Source organism: Hemiscyllium ocellatum, chromosome 21 (assembly GCF_020745735.1).
Source record: "Hemiscyllium ocellatum isolate sHemOce1 chromosome 21, sHemOce1.pat.X.cur, whole genome shotgun sequence".
Taxonomy (NCBI): Eukaryota; Metazoa; Chordata; class Chondrichthyes; order Orectolobiformes; family Hemiscylliidae; genus Hemiscyllium; species Hemiscyllium ocellatum.
In genome coordinates, this window is record NC_083421.1 from 27,860,280 (window position 1) to 27,880,433 (window position 20,154).

The following is a 20,154-nucleotide window of genomic DNA, read 5'->3' on the forward strand; positions in this document are numbered from 1 at the left end:
CATAAACACCAGCAAAGGACAGGTTTAGAAGATGAGTTGCAAGCTTCATCAAAAGAGTAGCAGAAAAATAAATGGCAGCCTGACAGCCTTGTTCAATTCAACTCATTTCATTTCTCATTAACGGAACAGCATTGCAATAGAAATAATGGTCAAATTAAATGTTCAGAAGTGACCTGCCTAGGAAGGCAAGAGATTGAAATAAAGACTGAAGATTTAATGCAGTGAAATTTTCAAACAAAAAAATAATTGAATTTATTGCTTAATGAAAGAGCAATGTCTTTAAATTTTGTGAATAGTGCAAACAACTCTTGTGAAAATGTCAGCTTCAGTCCCGCAATATATACAGCTGCAGGGATTGAAGGGAAAAACACTTCTTGCTTTTCAGACTTAATTCAGGGACTAGCTACAAATGAGTAATGTCTCAGTGAGATGGTTTTGGCAGCTTGCTGCTCTGTTATTTGATGTCTGTCCTTTTTTATTGCATCTTGATGATGGGGGGATATGTCAGCAACATGGAGGTCAGAGAGTAAAATCTTGCCTTAGAATGTTGCAAAACTATCAATTTGTGGACTGACACCAAAATAAAAGATGGACATTGCTGGATTGTTGTAAATAAAAACAACAGAGTCACTCACGTTCTTCACATAATTTCAGTTAGAAAATGTGATTTGTTCTTCATGTCCTCACAGTGACCAAGTAAAGGCAAGACATACTACAACGCCAGGCTTTCAAGGAGAAAACAATATATTTCCATTTTGATTATTCACTGCTCACCCAACGGCAAACAAACATGCTGGGCAAATGACATATTCTTACATTCGAGACCACCGTGAAGTTTCAGAAACTGGAAGAAAATCAAAAATGCATTGACAAAGGTAACAACAAAAGGGAGAATAAGGCAAACATGTTTATACCACTGAGCATCTCCTCACTTGTATGAAACCAGTCAGCAGATAAAGAAGTTTCAGTTATATTCTTGTCAAACATTCAATGCATTGACCAAGTTTTTGTTTAAATGTAAAAAAATAATGATTTTCAATGTTTCTTGTGCCGTGTAAACCGTGGAGATGGAGTAAATCTTGGCTCTGAGCTTCTTTGCTCAGTTGGAGATTTTCCTCTGGTTAGTAGCATTTCGGATTTCAACTTTAAAGCAGTAACAGGAAATAGCCCCCACCCCACCCCTCCCCCCATGTTTACAGAGTTGTCTCATGACTCCTCTCAAAACTGCACATCATCATTCAGCATTTCAGCAGGGCATGATGGGATAAAACTCCTATTCTTTTCTAGTGGAAATGATTCCACCTGAGTGGCTTTACAGACTTATAAAGATTTTATGATTCAACCTCTTGGCAATGCCGTGCATGTCGCCTTGTTAGTTGTAATTTCATCAAAGGATTCCTAAGTGCGACTGTGCTTTTGATGATACATTCATCTAATCTACCTCATCTAAGGTAATAGGTATATCTCTAGAGGAGTTAACTCTAGCATTTAGGCTCCACACCAACAGTCTACAAATATATACTTTTATGTGGCGCGATAGCTTTGTGTCTGAAATATGTATTTAAGTGCTGAGTATTTTCGCTGTGTCATCTCTAAGTGCTTGCAGACAAATGGAAAGATTCCTGTTTCTAACACTTGAGATTTTAGAAGAGCTGGAAAAGTGGCCATCAGGGTCTCAGCTGGTACGTAGTATCACTTGGAATGATCCCATACATGTGCAAGCATAAAAACGACATTCCCCACAGTTTTACAAGCAGTTGAGACAGTGAAAACATTGAGGGCTAAACATTTTGCTGATGACCAATAATAAAAATTTTATCTAAATATAATGTTAAACATTACTGAGCAGTGAAGATGAAGATACTGAGACTTTTACTACGCAAGCGAGTTGCTGCTTCGGGTCTGCATTGATCAGATACATAGCATTCTTTAGAGAGAAAATGGATTCTACTTATCAGAAAACAATACTCAATGATTTCTGCCTCCATATCAAAAGAGTTAACAAGTATAAAGGATGGAATTTTAATCCTGAAGAATAGTTGAGCTTCTAGCTCTAGGCAAACCATGAGCTACCGAGGGCAAGGATCTGGGCTTGAGGAAAGGAGGGCTTTTCCAGTTACCTGCTGAGTCCAACTTGCTTGATCAAGGTGACAGTGACCCCTACACCCACAACCAGTGCTGGCAATTAGATTACAACTTCACGACATCTGATACTTCCAATTTTCCCACACACCCCAACCCCCAATCATAAAATCACTATAGCATGGTAGCAGACTATTCAGCCCATCAAGTCCCTAAGGACCCTCTAAAGAACATCCCAGACAGACCCACCCATCCCCCCTCCCATATCTCTTTAACCCTGCATTTCCCAGGGTTAATCCACCTAACCTGCACATCTCTGGACAATTTAGCATGGCCAATCCACCTAACCTGCACATCTTTGGACTGTGGGAAGAATCCAGAGCAGCCAGACATGGGGATAATGTACAAACTCCACACAGACAGTTGCCCGAGGCTAGAATTGAACTCATATCCCTGGTGCTCTGAGGCAGCAGTGCTAACCACTGAGCCACCATGCAGCCCAGATCATTTCCCTCCCCGACTAACTCTCTGTTCCTGTGTGCACAACCACATCTGGCTCTAGGTTCCCCACACTTGCCTGCAATCACACTTTCCACCTCATCTCTGAGAAGGCAAGTCAACTTAACATCGCTCACCACAGTGAGAGGATATTCTGTGGGATGAGTATCTGCTCCTTAATCCACATTTCAGCGTTGTAGAATCAGATCAATACGTGAGAGTCTCATTGACACAAAAGTAAAACACTGGAATTCTGAAATAAAACCAGACAAGCTGCAAGCACTCCGCAGGTCAAGCAGCAATGTGCAAAGAGGAACAAGGTTAATAAACTGGTTTCTCAAACTCAAAGTAAGTTGCAGGAGTCAGGAACATGCTCAGCCATTCAGGTCAACCTCAGGAAAAGCTGGCTCCAGAGACATGGCTTTTATTGTGGGAGGGGCTGCTGTTACAAACTCTCCAGGTGACCCCAGAAAAAGTGCAGAGACAGCCTTAGGGGAAGGGGAGTGCCAAAGTGGCCTGTTTCAAACCCATTTGTGATGAAAGGATTAAAAAGAATGAGGGAGATCAAAACCCTCGCATCTCCTTACCTATCCATGCACACTCCTGATGGGTACCAATACCCTCTGTGCCTCTGTTCACTCCATTGCCCCTTGCAGTCCTGTCAACTTTGCATTATTGCATGTAAAACTACTGCTCCCCATCCATTACCCCTTGTCCTTACCTCTCGATGCCAACTCCCCTCATTCTCCATTCCCTTCAAGCCTATAACTCCAAATCTCAAATACCAGTTGCCAAGTCTTTCACCTGCAGCAGCAGTTCCCATGTTACACCACCTCCCCACCCTGCTTTGTCATTATTTGTTGTGAGTGGAGCCAGCTGACTCACTATGGCCCACCCACTCGAGTGACCTAAACAGATGGCTCCGAACGAGACCCCTGAATGATGCTTGGCCAAATCCCTGTCTGTGTTAGTCCCACTCCCCTCAAATCACTGCTGTGGACCAAAAAGACTGACTGTTACATGCACTCCCTGAATTGCAGAAGTACAGATCCCCTGACCAAAACCAACCTGACCAGAGTCCTGACCATGTCCAAATCCTTGGACTGATATGAGCGGCTCCCCTTGATGTTCTATGTCAGGGTCCTTGACTGCTGCGTGCATCCATGTCTTCAGTGAAGACCATTCCCCTAAAACTTGGAGACACGGCTGTCTGATTGCTGCCCTCGCAATGCACTTGCTGAGTTAGCCACTAGTGGGTGAGATTGATGCAGCACACTGCCATACAGCAAAATGTCCATTCTCTTCACTAAGGACTGCTGACCAGCAAAGCTAAGAACCTGGTTGTATAACTGCTCAAATTGGCAAGAAAAGGCAAGGCAGGGGTGCTGTAGCCCCGCAGGTAGACATTAGTTGACTGAGTACCAAGGCAGCGTTCTGAAAGGTTTGAGATGCTGTCCATACCAATCCATGAACTGGGGGCCTGCACCTCTGCCCAAAATGTTGTTGGACAAACGTTTCAATGTTAAATACAGTGCAGCGTGAAATGCAAGTCCTTAGCAGCCTGAAAGTGAATTGGAATTGGAGAAAGCCCTCGATGTTCACGAAAGATTGACACATTTCGGAAGCCAGTGTTCTTGAATGAGGGATGCATGTAACTGAGGAACGTGCTCTGAGATGCTGTTGGGAGCTGCACAACATCGAAGTTCCTTTCAGTCAGTGATGATCTGAGGTCATCTGGTACATGCTCCAACCTCCCTGTCAAGAATTTGCTCTATTTCACTTGTTTAGCTTGTTTGATAAGATAGGAAGTTGAATATTAATGAAGTGAGCTGCAGCACTAATAAGGCATTTAACAAGCAGCGCCCCTCTTGATTGGCAACTTATTACTGCCTGGAGAGCAAAGTGCCTCGCAACTTGGCAAATACATAAAAGATTAAGTGAGTTGCTCCCAGTGTTGAAATAGACTTCGCCAGACTTCTCACTTAAAGGTGCCACATCATGTAAGATTCTGCCCATAGTCACTGTTGTAATACAGGAAAATGGCAGCCAAAATAATAAAACTCACAAACACAATCTGCTACTTTTTCAGTGCATTCGATTGAAGGATAACTATTGGCCATGACACAAGGGTAAGTCTCCTATTCATTTTTGAAGCATTGCCATTAGATTTTTCACATCAATCTAAGAGGGCAGACACGACCTCAGTTTAACTTCCCATGTAAAAGATGACATTTCCAAGATTGCACACTCTCTCAGTACAGCACTGTAGTGTGAATCGGGACCTGGTGCTGCTATCTCTAGTTGGCACTTTAACCCTCTGACTCAGAAACGAGAGTATTATCGATGAACGTTGCCTGACAACTGGGGGAAAAGAACTGGTGAAAGATAAGGTGACGAATTTCAGGGAATCACACTGGGATGAATGCAAGTTTCATGATATAATTGGCACACATATGAACATTCAGAATTTGTGTTGGGCATCATGTACAATTTTGTTTTGTGCCAGCATAGGTTTCAATTGCCCTGAGCTTCAGTGATATAGGTTCAGGGGGAGCTGGATACATCATTCCCATTTCACAGCTGGATAAAGTTGATTTATAGTTGCCTTAAAACATTCAGAATTTGAAAACCTATTTGTCATCAACATCACTTAGGAAATTGGGCATGTGTGCCATGATAATGACAGCAGGGACTGGGTAATTAATTTAAAGCTTTGGGCACAATTTTCCTCCAGTATGTCCATTGAATTGATCTGGCAGCAAGCAGGTGCTTGCCATCCTGTACTGAACACACTTCAATGACATTGTCAGAAATAATTTTAAAGCAAAGAATGCATACGGCGAATTGGCAAATAAACAAAACACTGCATAATAAACAGAAATATCTGATATAGTGTAGTATCTTAGGTAGTAATTGAACGTTTTTAAAATATATATTCCAATGCTTGTGCTGCAAGTCAATTATATTGTAGCTTTTGTTAAAACTGTGTATGAAGCTAACAGCTGGAGGAGCTATTCCACAAGCTTTATATCTGTGATTCCTACAATTTGACTGCCTACATAATGCTGTTCACTAACAGAACAGGAAATGTAACTGTCCTGAATTCATAATTAGCATTGTAATTGGATGCTACACCTGCATGGAAAGTGTCTAGCTTTAGACTCAACTCATCATCACTCCTGCAGTTCGTTTATCACTTCATTCTTTCATGGGATGTCAGCATCATAGCAAATCCAGCCTTTCTTCTCTATCCCTTATTGCCCTGGTAATGGATAAGCCATATCAGAGGACAGTTAAGAGTCAACTGCAATATAGTAAGGGTAGGTGTCAACTCCTGCATAATAATGATCTTCAATACCAGTTTCATGGTCCAGTTGTGAGATTAGCTTTGTATTCCAGATTTATTCATTGAATTTAAATTCCACCAGCTGCCAAACCGTGAATCTGGGCCTCTGAGGTACGAGTTCAATGATGTTATCAACGCCCCCAAGTCTATGGCTCTTTGAGAGAATAATCAAGTTAGAGGCACGCCAACCTGTATTTATATGATCCCTTTAATGTTATGAAACATCCTAGGACACATATGACACCCTTTTATAGGTAGAATATTATTAAGCTGGAGAAGGTTCAGAAAAGATTTACTAGGATGCTGTCAGGAATGGAGGGTCTGAGATATAAGGAGAGGCTGGATAGACTGGGACATGTTTCAATGGAGTGTAGGAGATTGAGGAATGATCTTATAGAGGTTTATAAAATCGTGAGGGGTACAGATAAGGTGAATAGCAAGTGTCTTTTCCTTAGGGTGGGACGTTTTAAGACTGGATGGCATATTTTTAAGGTGAGAGGAGAAAGATTTTAAGAAGACAAGAGGGACAACATTTTTACACAGCGTGTGGTTTGTGTGTGGAATGAGCTTCCAGAGGAAGTGGAATGTTTTGAATACATTTGGGTCAGTATATGAATAGGAAAGGTTTGGAGAGACTTGGGCCTAGCACAGACAGGTGGGACTAGTTTAGTTTGGGATTACAGCATGCATGGAGTGGTTTGACTGAAGGGTCTGTTCGCGTGCTGTATGATTCTACGACTTCACAGGTGTGTTATGAAAAAACATTGGTAATGAAGCCCATAAGGGGGCACTAGAGCTGAATGTTGGTCAAAGAGATAAGGTTCAAGGAATTTTTTCAAGGAAGAATTAACTTTGAGAAGGAAATTTCAGGCCTTAGGGCCTAGGCAGCTGACGGCATGGCCTCAAATAGTATATGAATCAAAGTCAGTGATTCTCAAGAATTCGTAATTAGGTGAGCACAGATATCCTGGATGGTTTTTGGAATGGGCGTGAATACAGAGATGGCAGGCAGAGGTGTGGTGGTTCAGGTTTGCAGAGGACTATAAAATAGTGCTTAGTCAAGATAAGTCAATGTTGGTCAACAAAAAAGGGGTAATAGTAACGGTGTTTGGTATGAGTAAGGAGATAGGCAGCAGAGTTTCAGATGGCCTCAAGTTTATACAGACTGGAATATGGGAGGGTGAGCTAGAATCATTGGTGAAGTCAAGTTTCGTCAAAGGCAGAGATGAATTCTGATTTGATATTGGAAATAGAAACACTTACCTTGTCCAGAAACTTTAGATTTAGAGTCATAGTCATAGAGATGTACAACTTGGAAACAATACGTCCATGTTGACCAGATATTCCAACCCAATCTAGTCCCACCTCCCTGTACATCACATATCCCTCCAAACCCTTCCTATTCATATACCCATTCAAATGCCATTTAAATGTTGCATTGTACCAGCCTCCACCACTTCCTCTTGCAGCTCATTGCACACACACACCACCCTTTGCGTGAAACTGTTGTCCCTTAGGTCTCTTTTATATCTTTCCCCTTTCATTCTAGTGCCCTCTAGTTCTGGAATCCCCCACACCAGGGAAAAAACTTTGTCTATTTATTCTATCCATGCCCTCATAATTTTGTAAACCTCTATAAAGTCACCCCCTCAGCCTCCGACGTTCCAGGGATAAACAGCCCCAGCCTGTACAGCCTCTCCCTATAGCTCAAATTCTTCAACCCTGGCAACATCCTTGTAAATCTTTTCTGAACCCTTTCAAGTTTCACAACATCTTTCTGATAGGAAGGAGACCAGAATTGCACGCAATATTCCAACAGTGGCCTAACCAATGTCCTGTACAGCTGCAACATGACCTCCCAACTCCTGTACTCAATACTCTGAACAATAAAGAGCTTTTATAAACCTCTTTCTCGGGTGGCATGGAGGTTCAGTGGTTAGCACTGCTGCCTCACAGCACCGATCCTTGTGGCACTCCACTGGTCACAGGCCTCCAGTCTGAAAAACAACCCTCCACCACCATCCTCCGTCTTCTAGCTTTGAGCCAGTTCTGTATCCAAATGGCTAGTTCTCCCTGTATTCTGTGAGATCTAACCTTGCTAACCAATCTCCCATGGGGAACCTTGTCAAACACCTTACTGAAGTCCATATAGATCACATCTCCTGCTTGGCCCTCATCAAATCTCTTTGTTACATCTTCAAAAAACTCAATCAATTTTGTGAGATATGATTTTCCATGCACAAAGCCACGTTGACTACCCCTAATCAGTCCTTGCCTTTCCAAAAACATGTACATCCTGTCCCTCAGGATTCCCTCCAACAACTTGCCCACCACTGACGTCAAGCTCTTCTATAAACTTGACATTTATTAATTAATTCAAATGAATTAATTTCATCTTTGAACCACCAAGGAAGCACCAGCAAACTGAGTGTGAAGTAATTGACGGCATGTGACTCAATGTTTTGAAAGACAGAATGAATTTGGAATATGGTGTACTGTAGCTCATGTGATTTCACAGTACTCCAGTGGATATTTATCATTGATCTAATTTGACACTTGTCTGGAATAGGTAGCACTTGAACGCAGGCTTTCCAGTTTAGAGGTAGGAACACTATTCCTTCTCCACAACCACATTCAACAACGTAAGCACTGTACTCTTGCTTTATGTCCTTCACTACAACATACACCAGTTACACACTGCAATCTCTGCTAGTACAGATGTTATCTTATGATACCCAATATCTGGAATTACATTTATTCTGACTTCTGTATGTCTGGATATATTGTACTATGTTTCATTGAAAGATGAGAAGACTTGCTGTTATTTTGAGATTCTATTTTCACTTTTAATTACAATGTTCGTGTTCAAGGTCAGAGGTTGTATCAAGGTCTTCTGTTCAAGTTGTCTGCTATTGGCCTTGACAAGTTTAATTGTGAAAGTTCGCATTGCCTGGCAGAATTTGGAATCATTAAAAAAAAATTGATAGAATTTCTTCTTTTCTTTCTGCAGCATTGTAAAGGCAGAATGCCAATTTATTCTGGTGAATTGGACATTGTAAGCAGAAGAAGCTGAAGGGATTTATAACAAGGGTGAAGATCCCATGAGGTTAGTTTTACCTCTGATGAATGTTGAGAATGCTGGAAGAGTGTAACTGTGCTTACCCTCTAACAAGAAGAAAAACAATTTGTTGTTTTAGTCCAAGTACTATAGCTCCTTGTTCTGAAGTTACCACAAGTTAGCTTCTCGTATGAACACTTGAATGTAGCTAACAAAGGCAAAAGCTTAAACAAATGAACCAACAGGTTTAAGGACAACTTCTTACCTGCTGTTATTAGATTGATGAATGGGTCTCTTAAATTTCAAATTTAATGTTGATCTCGCTTTATATACAAATTCTTTACAAGCGTAACTTTGTATTCGTCACTCTGTTCAATCACCCTATTATCTTTGTGTTCTGCTGCACTGCATGCAAACCAAATTTTTCACTGCACGCATAAAATAGAATCCCTGCAGTGTAGAAACATACCATCCAGCTCAACAAGTCCACACTGACCCTCCAAAGAGGATCCCAATCAGACCCATCCCTCCACCCTATGGGGAAACCCCATTTCCTGTGGTTAATGCAGCTAACCTACACACCCCTGAACACTATGGGCAATTTAGCATTGCTAATCCATGTAAGCTACACATCTTTGGATTGTGGGACGAATCTGGATCACCCTGAGGAAACCCACACAGACACGGGGAGAATGTGCAAACTCCACGCAGTCACTCGAGGATGGAATTGAATACGGGTCCCTTGAGCTGTGAGGCAGCAGTGCTAACCACTGAGCTACATGTGACAATAAGTGAAATCAAATCATACCAGATGATCCAAAAATGAGTAGGGACATTTTGTGGTGAGAAATGTCACGGTATCTTCCTTGTGACTCTGATTTTATATTATGGCCAACCCAGCTGTCTTAGGCAATGTCACAGCAAATGAACACCAATACTAATGACAAGACTAGTTTCAGTGATTTAGATATCAGGGAACTAGTTTAGCTTTACCAGTGGTTTTCAAGTGATTGCAGGAGCAACGTGTAAAACCACATTCTCTGAAAGGAGCAGGGGGCTTTCTGAAATCTGATGCAATTTTCAGCAAGAGGATGGGGATGTTTGATGTCAGCAGTTGCTCAGAATTGAGGATGTCAGGCTCAATATGTTCTCAGATGATTTTTGAATCTACACATTTACCGGAAGTGGGGCATGTTGCGATCTGGGAAAATGGAATTCACAGCCGTACCTTAGCTTTCATTCCCTTCTTCCATTCTCACTGTTCCACCTTGCAGCTGAGACACTAAGCTCAGAAGAGGCTTGTACCTTTGAAAGATCAGAAGGTGCTGTGCTAATCGATCAGCAGCTTTCTCCTCCCAGTCAGTGGTGTCAATGTCTCCGTGCTTCAGGGTGACCTTCACCACATACCACTTAAAGTGACTGTAAAGCAACTTCTGGAGCCAATTAGATAACCTCACTTGACCAATCTGAGCTTTTCCTTTGCTAAGCACATGGTATCTGGAAGTCATCAGGAAGAACCTAGAAAGCAACACAGCCATGGATCATTAGGTTTAATTGCGGTATTAGCCAACTCATATAATGGATGGACAATTACATTTTGCTGCTTAAATAGTGGCCCTGATTTGCTATTGCTAGTGTCCCTTCTCTCAGAGGTGTTCCCTCAGCCTCTAGTCTCTCCTGTTAGTGGAAATATTTTCTCCACCTCCACTTTATCCAGGTCTCTGCAAGTTTTAATGGTATTCTCTCCTCATTCTTTGGAAGTTGAATAAATAAAGACTCAGAGTCCTCAACCGCTCCACATATGACAAGCTGAGACTGTTCTTGTGAACCTCCTCCAGATCTCTTTCAATGCCAGCACGTCCTTCCTTTGATAGGGGACTTAAAACTGACTCACAGTATGCCAAATGCTGTCTGACACAAACCTTCTTCGGGTACAGCAATACATCTCTGTTCTTGTATTCTAGCCCTCTTAAAATGAATGCCAGCATTGCATTTGTTTTCCTAACTGCCCACTGAACCTGCATATTAACCTTGAGACAGTCCTGAACTAGGACCTTTACTCTCTTTATTTCTGAACCTTTGTCTTATTTAGGATATCATCCAGACTTGTATTTTTCCTAACAAGTGCAGAACTGGACTCGTTCCCACAGTGTATCCATCTACCTCTCCCTTGCCAACTCTCCCAGCCTGTCTGAGTCCTTCTGCAGTCTCCCCAATTCCTCGAGTCTACCTGTACCACCACCCATCTTTGTGTCATTGCAAGAGGAAGAAGGCACTACTCATGATATTGGTTGTGCCAATAGCGAGCAATCAACAAACAACAGAGCACCAGTGTTGAAGTAGATGGTATCAGGTATCTCTACTGTGTTGCAAAGTGACCTAATACCTCACAGTGCCCATGGCAGTCCCATGCCTGAAGGTGTCCACCTTCCTATGGCTCAGAATTCTATGCATCTGGATGGTTTCAGGGTTCAAGTACAGACATGAGTGGCATTAAACAGATGGCAGCTCATCATGATACCCTTTTCCAGAGGGCAGGGGAATATGCCTATTTTGACACAAAGGCACAGGCACTGAGTGACTTGCTGCAACCAATAGATTTCATAAGATCTAGGGATTGTTGGTAGTGTTCACATAACGATCAGGGCACCAGGGATGAACACATCATATACCTCAAAAAAAAATTCTCGAAAGTCCAGCTACTGCTAGCAGCCAACGACTCAGAGCATTACAATGAAAGGCATTATAACTAGAATAATCTTGAGCTTGCAATGAATAGAACTTCAGCAAGTGAAAGGTGTGCTTCTGTTGCCTTAATTGCGGAGTGGTGTCTCCAATATAAGACAACCAGGGTTTTCCATATTATTGTCATCTGTTACAAATGCCACATAGCTAATTAAAGAGGCCTAGAGCTAGAGGAACAAAAGGGAGTGATATATTACTCTTCCACTCAACAAGTTGTAAGAGGAAGAGGACATAGTGGAGAAACACGATGCTTACACATTTTATGGAGACCAGCAAAACCGATCCAGGTCTTGCAGTAACTGACAGACTAGTGTTGCCTCATAAACCATGTTAATTCACCAACACTTCATCCGAATGATTCTCAGCTCCGTGTTTGCCATTCTGAGCTTGAATGACTAAAATAGGTTTTCAGGCCAACATACATATTTGGATAATCCCATTTCCACCTATACATCTGAAGGGCAGGGGCTCTGTCATTCCCATCCCTCCACCTCACAGACCCTACTCCTGCAATTATTCTGTGTACCCACCCTAGCTTCTTGTCTTCCCCAAAGCTTCTCCTCAGTCCCCAGTTAACCTGTGAACTCAGTACAGTCTGAGGAATACATTCAAATGATACCTCCGAAACTATGAAAAGCAGTCAAAGTGCAAGCCAAGCAAGGTTCCTTGCGTGGCATATAAAGTGAAAGGAAGGGTTCGTTGCCTTGTGCCAGTCCACATTCTGAAATGATCCTGCCTCTGTCTGAGATTAAGGTGGAGGCAGCCTACAGATTCATTGTATTGCATTCAGCTACTTTCAATTCTCATCATGGCAGTGCCTTTGGGAGCTACTCCACAGGTTGCTGTTCTATTCTCCCCTCACTCCCACTCCTGTATCACCCATCCCTAGAAATCTGTTCTGTAATTCTCTTCCCTTCTCCATTTGAAAATATTTCCTTAAACTCCTATTTTCATTTCACCCTTGGAGAATTTTGCTAGCTTCACTTTACATAGGAATGTTTTCAATGATTCTGTGCTGCAATGGCTTTTCCTCTCACAAAAACCAATGTTGCAATGCTTCTCAATGATCAGCCAAGATACATGTGCTTTCTGGTTGAGTTTAAGTCTCTTCCAATGGCCTGGCTCCATTCAATGACTTTAGTGGACATATGATTTTGAAAGCTTTCCCCACAAGCTTCATGACTTAGGCCAAAAGTTGACCCAGGAGAGAGTGAGGACTGCAGATGCTGGAGATCAGAGTCGAAGAGTGGTACAGAAAAAGCACAGCTGGTCAAGCAATATCCAAGGAACACGAGAATCAACTTTTCGAGCATAAAATTGTCATCAGGAATTCCTGACGAAGACCTTATGCTCAAAACATCAATTCTCCTGCTCCTCGGATGCTACCTGATATGCTGTGCTTTTCCAGTACCACACTCTGACAAAAATTGACCCATCCTATCTATCACATGCTAATAGGTTTGGAAATGGTGTAGCGTGTAATCCTGAGATTGCCTTACGGTATGACTTTTTCTTCAACCTTTTTTTCCAGCTTCATGTCCACTATTTTACACCCACTGCCACAGTGTCTCCTGTACCAAGCTTTTGGTCAAGCCTAGACGTTCCAACTTGAAAAACAACTTCCCAGTTTTAGACTCCAAGTCTGGTCATCCCAGATTAGATGAACCTCTCTGACAATCAAGTTGTAAATGTTGCACTTCTGTCTTCTCTTTCAAGAAACATATGCTCTCTAGAGTCATTAGACTGCTCAGGTCACCATTTCTGATGTTTTTGTTGTATGTGGGTCAGCAAAAGGTAATACTGAGAGATGTCATAAACATCACGCACTGTGATAATGCTACATGAATTGGTGAGCAGAATCTCAAAGCATGAGACTTGACATCAACCCTCCTTAAAGTCTCTGTAACTATGTCTATTGTAACCTGTTAACTAGTTGCTAACATCTAATAAACTGTGGGTGGCACAATGGCTCAGTGGGTAGCACTGCTGCCTGACAGGGCCAGGGACCTGGGTTTGATTCCACTCTTAGGCAATTGTTTGTGTGGAGTTTGCATGCTCTCCCTATATGGGTTTGCTCCCACAGTCCAAAAATGTACAAGTTATTGGATTGGCCATTGCAAATTGCCCATAATGTCCAGGGACGTGCAGGCTAGGTGGATTAACCATGGGAGATGCAGAATTACATGGATAGAATAATGGCTTGGAATGCTATTTGGGGGGGTCAGTGTGAACTCAACAGGCAAAATGGCCTGCTTCCATTCTGTAGGCATTCCATGATTCTATATCTTGTTAACTGCAAGAGACTTACCTGGTTAGCCCAGGATGTATCTTTCCTCTACCTCATTAGACAAAGCAGACTCTTTAGTTTCTTATACTTAAAAGGGGCTGGTGGCTACATCAAGAGCAGCAGCTTTACAGTGTTATGAGTTGGTATGCCATGCAATATGTTCCAATGTTGTTAACAGCTTTTGCTGAAACTCTGTTGGATAGCGTACAATTCATGGTTACCACTGTTTGTGCCTGCTTGAAATTATGTTTTCTTCATGAACTATTGATCTGGTATTCCCAGTGCTAAAGCTAAACTACTTGCCGACCCCACTATGCACTTCTCTTTCTAAATAGCTTCTGCGAAGACTCGCTGTTTATAATTTAAGGGAGGAATGAGTCATTCCAACTATCATTAGCATCTTTGAAGATGTGCCATTCAGATCAAAGTCAACAATGGTGAGATTGTTATGCTACAATTTATTCAAACACTGTCTGATTTACCTCAACTAATGTCGGCTGTAGTAGCAAGCAAGTAGGCTTCTGTGTTTTTTATCATGTTTTATTTTCAGTGCAGGGTAAATAGGAGGAAATCAATGAAGAAGTACTGGCGTTTGAAAAGCCAGGGTGTATTAAGAGAAGATTAGTAAAGCTAGAGGGTTTTTTTTAATACTGAGCATGGTTAAAATTCATGAAAAGCAGCATAGCATTTAGAATGATACAGTTAAATTCAGAAACAATTTGTCATTTTAACATCAGGTCATTGACAGAATCCTTAAGGGAAGGATTGTCTTAATCCATTTGTATAGTTTCTCTGATGGCTTCATTGACTTCCCACTTGAGAAATCTTGCAGATATTGTGGACATGTGGGCATCAATATAGGTCATTCCAGAAACTTAGCTGCTACTGTGGTGATTGCATGGTAAAAGTTGCTTGAGATGACACAAAAAATAAATATTGCGATGCTGCCCTTAATATGTCACATCTTGACAGTTGCCTGGAGTCATTCTTTGGTTAAACTTTATTCACTACGTGCAAGGAGAGCACAAAAAAAAAGTTCCCTCTCAAAAACAAAGTAAAATGAAGATGTACATCATACGTGCACAATGAGATTGTCAACTTAATCATACAAACTTCTTTCAATCTGAGTTACAAATAAAGCAGTCCGTGTTTTAATGCAAAAAAGATCTGAAGAATATTCAGGCTCGGGTTGACAAGTGGCGAGTAACACTCACATCACACTAATGCCATTCACTGACCATCTCCAATAAGAGGCAATCTAACCACCATCCTTCGACATTCGGTAGAATTATTGTTTCCCACTATCAATATCCTATAGGTTACTATTGACCACAAACTCAACCAGACTCGCCAGACAAACGCAGCAGCTACTAGAGCAGGTAAAAACAATGACTGCAGATGCTAAAAAACAAATTCTGGATTAGTGATGCTGGAAGAGCTCAGCAGTTCAGGCAGCATCCGAGGAACAGTAAAATCGACGTTCCGGTCAAAAGCCCTTCGTCAGGAATACAGGCAGAGACCCTGAAGGGTGGAGAGATAAGTGAGAGGAGGGTGGGTGTGGGGAGAAAGTAGCATAGAGTACAATAGGTGAGTGGGGGAGGGGATGAAGGTGATAGGTAGAGATAAGTGAGAGAAGGGTTTGCGATGAGTAACTTGTCTCCAACTTCCAAAGTCCCATCCATCATCTACATGGCACACGTCAGGAGTGTGAGGGAATACTCACCACTCACCTGAATGGGTGCAGCCCCAACACTACTCACGAAGCTTGACATCACCCAGGTCAAAGCAGCCCACTTGTTTGGCACCACATCCACTCTCTCCACCATCAACAGTCAGTAGCAGCAGTGTGTACAATCTACAAGATGTACTGCATGTATCCACCAAGGTTCCTTAATTAGCACCCTTCAAACCCATGACCACTTCATCTGGAAGGCCAAGGGTAGCAGAACACCACCACCTGTAAGTTACTCTCCAAGCCCCTCACCATCCTGACATGGAAATATATTGATGTTTCTTTACTATGACTGCATCAAAATCCTGGATTTCCCTTTTTAATGGCATTGTGGGTCTACCTATAGCAGATAGACTTCAGTGGTTCAAGAAGGTAGTTCACCACCACTTTCTCAAGGGGCAACAAGAGACCAACAATCAACTTGGCCAGTCAGCAATGACCATGTCACACGAGGGAAACATTCATCTCAGTCAACTGCTTCCAATAGGAATCCCATCCCAGTTATTTATTGTTGTAAATCGATCTAAAAGGGGGTGAGAAGGTTTAATGCTTGACAATGTATGTGGAAGCAGGCCATTCAGCCCACGTGTTTCCACTGACTTGTTTAAGAGCAACCCACCCACCTCTACCCCATCACCCTGCATTTCCCATGGCCAATCCACCGATCCTGCACATCTTTGGACTGCAGCAGGAAACTGGAGCACCTGGACAACACGTATGCAGACAGAAGGAGAATGTATAAATTTCACCCATACAGACACCCAAGGGTGGTATCAAACCTGGCTCCCTGGCAGTCTGAGGTAGCCACTGTGCCAACCCCTGAAGTTTCATGTGAATTTAGCAGAGAGCAAAGTAAAATCTAATGAGAGGCAGATCTAAAGCGCATTCCTCCAGTATTTAGGAATATTCAGCCTATTTTGATAACCTGCAAATAGTTGCAGAGATGCATTAAACTGCATTGTGTTTACACGACAAGATTTTTCATTAAATCAGAAGTTGACTATCCTCATACACTAAACAATAACAGAAAAGCCATTTCAACCTGTACATTGAGAAAATATGGTCTGCAGCACACATGAAACATGCTGATATGTACAAACGGACAAGTTCGGAACAGAAGTAGGTTACTTTACCCCTTGGACCTTGATAAGATTTCATAAGACCATGACTGATCAGTGCGGAATCTAAATATTTAATTTGGCGGCACCAGTACAAGGAGTCAAGTCTGTTGGAAACTGAGGGGACCACAAGGAAAACTGATAGTGCTGAGAATAACAGACCCCAAGACCTTGTAGCAACACTCAACTCTGAAGGATACTTCAAAGAACACCTGGAAGAATTTCAGACTTGATAAGAGACAAATTGGACAGGCAGAAATCAGCAGCTTCAAGGCATCTCAAGGGGTGCCCTGTGGAATCAGTGTCAATTCTGAGGTCAGCTATCAAGCAAACACACAGCAAACTGCATGCATTAAAACAAATCCCTGATATTAGAGAGAAACAAAGGTGCAGTAATTCAGACTGAACAGATGAGACTTTTAAAAAAGAAATAACAGCTTCGTTTTGGTGTTGCTACCATAGTCTGTGGATAACAAGAGGCACATTTGAAAAAGACAGCTATATCAGGGCCAGGATAAAATCGTAAAATCCAAATGGGAAAAGTGGAAAATTTTAAGAATCAAACCATAGAGATCAAATATTCAATGGCTAACTCAAAGAAGGGCCGTATTGTAGCTCAGTGGTTAGCACTGCTGTCCCACGGCGCCAGGGACCCGGGTTTGATTCCAGCCTCGGGCGACTGTCTGTGTTCTCTCATGTCTGTGTGTGTGTTTCCTCTGGGTGGCTCTAGTTTCCTCACATAGTTCAAACTTATGCAGGTTCGGTGGATTGACCATGGCATCCAGGAATGTGTGGATGAGGTGGATTAGCTGTAGGAAATGCAGGAATAGGATGGGATGTTCTTCAGGGGGTCAGTGTGGACTTGCTGGACTGCTTCTACCCTGTTGGGATTCTACGAAATGTTCTTAACACAATGGAAAGCCTCTCTTAGGCTCCGATAGGCAGGAAGATCACCATTGTAGCCGTAAAGAGAGCAGGAATCTTACAATAAAACAACAAACACTGGGAAAACCCTGCAAAACAGCAGCAAAGCAATGCAAAAAAGAGTAATTCCTGGACAATAGAATCTTTCGAGAAAATAAAATACCAGACATCAGAAGCAACATTGTCAAGAAAATTTAATTTCTGAACTAAGCCAAATAGAATATAACACTGAACATTATGGGGAAAATTACTCAAAGTACAGAATAGTTTCTAATTTAGATTCTAAGTCAGAAGCTGAATAGTTAATGCATTCCTGTACATAATTTGGAGCATGTGTTATTGTTTGCCAACAGGTAAAGAAATAAACAGACACATTCTAAGATTTACTAAAAGTAGCAGATAATTACTTCAACCTCAGAATTAATAAAACTTTAAAATGAATAAAAGAGGAAAGGGGGGGGCAGATTGACGCGAGATATTGGAACCAGCACAGGCATCATGGACTGAATTGCTACCACTTGCACCATAGTCCTGTGGTCCTATGAAAATTCCTATAAAAAACAAGATTTAGAATCACAGGGCAATCAACAACTTCCAGTACAGAGCGAGACCAATCACCCCATGTCTGCATGGATAGTATAAAATAGTTACCCATTCTAATCTCACTTTTCAGCATCTGGTATGTAACCTGGCAGATTAGAGCACTTCAGTTGCAGATCCAAGTTCCTTTGAATGAGTCATTGGTTTCCCCCTCAACCAAAACTCCAGGCAGTGTACTGCAGACGCCCATCATCCCCTGATTTCTCCATCCCTTCTCATCCTTCAACCAATCACTTTAATTCTGTCCTCCACTACTTCACTCTATACCAGGGGAATCTGTCCATTCTATCTGAGTACCTAATTATTTAGCACACCTCAAGTAATTCATCCCTTAGCTTCCTCTGTTCTGAAGAAATTAATCAAAACCTTTCCTGACACCTCAAACTCTGGCAACAATCATGCAAATATCCTCTGTACTCTCTCTAGAACAGCTATGTTCTTGCTGTAACATTGTGAACAGAAGTGTACACCTCTGTGCATCATAGGCAGTATCTCATATAGTTCCAGCATTTAATCTCTCATCCTGCATTTACAACCTCACCCAATAAAGGAAAGGATCTGGATGTCAGTTTACTTGCAAATCTGGAAGGTTCATTTTCAGGTGTTTCATCAGCATATTAGGTAACATCAGCAGTGAGCCTCTGGTGAAGCACTGGTGTAATGGCCTGCTTTCTATTTAGGTGTTTAACACATAACAGAAGAAAGGAGGACATAACACCAGCACTTCACCAGAGGCTCATGTATGATGTAGCATGGTGACGAAATGTCTGGAAAATGAACCTCAACCTGAGCTACAAATCTTCTCAACCTTATGAAGGAAAGGATCCCACATGCTTTCTTTACCACTTTACCTACTTGTCCTGCCACTTTTAGACCTGGCTGTCTCAGCATGTATTATTTATCCCTAATTGTCCTAAGGTGATGTTGAGTTGCCACTTGAATCTTGCCATCTATTTCTTTAGATACACCTACAGTTCTGTTAGAGAAGATGTTCCAGGATTTTGACCCAGTGATTCTAAAGTAGAGTGAAACACTTCCAAGTCAGGACAGTGAGAGTCTTGGAGATGAATTTGCAGATGGATGTATATTTGTGGCCCTTGTCCTTTTAGATTCTAATGGCTTGGAAGGCGTTGTCTAAGAAACCCTGGTGAATTTCTGCAGTGCACCTTGTACATGAACACTCATTATTACTGAACATCTGTCGTGGAGAGCAAAAATATTTGAGGATGTGCTATCTATTAGGTGGGCTGCTTTGTTCTGGATGGTGTCAAGCTAATAGATTCTTGAAGCTGCCTTGAGCCAGACAAATGAGAATTATTTCATCACAGCCCTGAGTTGTACCTTGCAGGTGATAGTCAGGGTTTGGGGAGTCAGGAGATGAGTTAATCATGACAGGATCTCTAGCCTTTGATTTGCTTTTGCAGCTATAGATTTTATATGGCTAGTCCAGTTCCATTTCTTGTCGATAGTAAGGGATTCCATGATGGGAAAATCATTGATGGAAATTAGCTCTACACTTATGCTTTGCTGAGTACACATAAGTTATAAAATCATGAGGGTAATGAATAGAGTCCATAACTAGAGTGCATAGGTTTAAGGTGAGAGGTGAAAGATTTAAAAGGGACCAAAGGGACAACTTTTTCACACAAAGCGTGGTGCGTGTAAGGAATGTCCTGCCAGAAGAAGGAGTAGGGCCTGGTACAATTACAAGATTTAAAAGGCATCTGAATAGGGCAATGGAATAGGTAGAGTTTGGAAGAATAT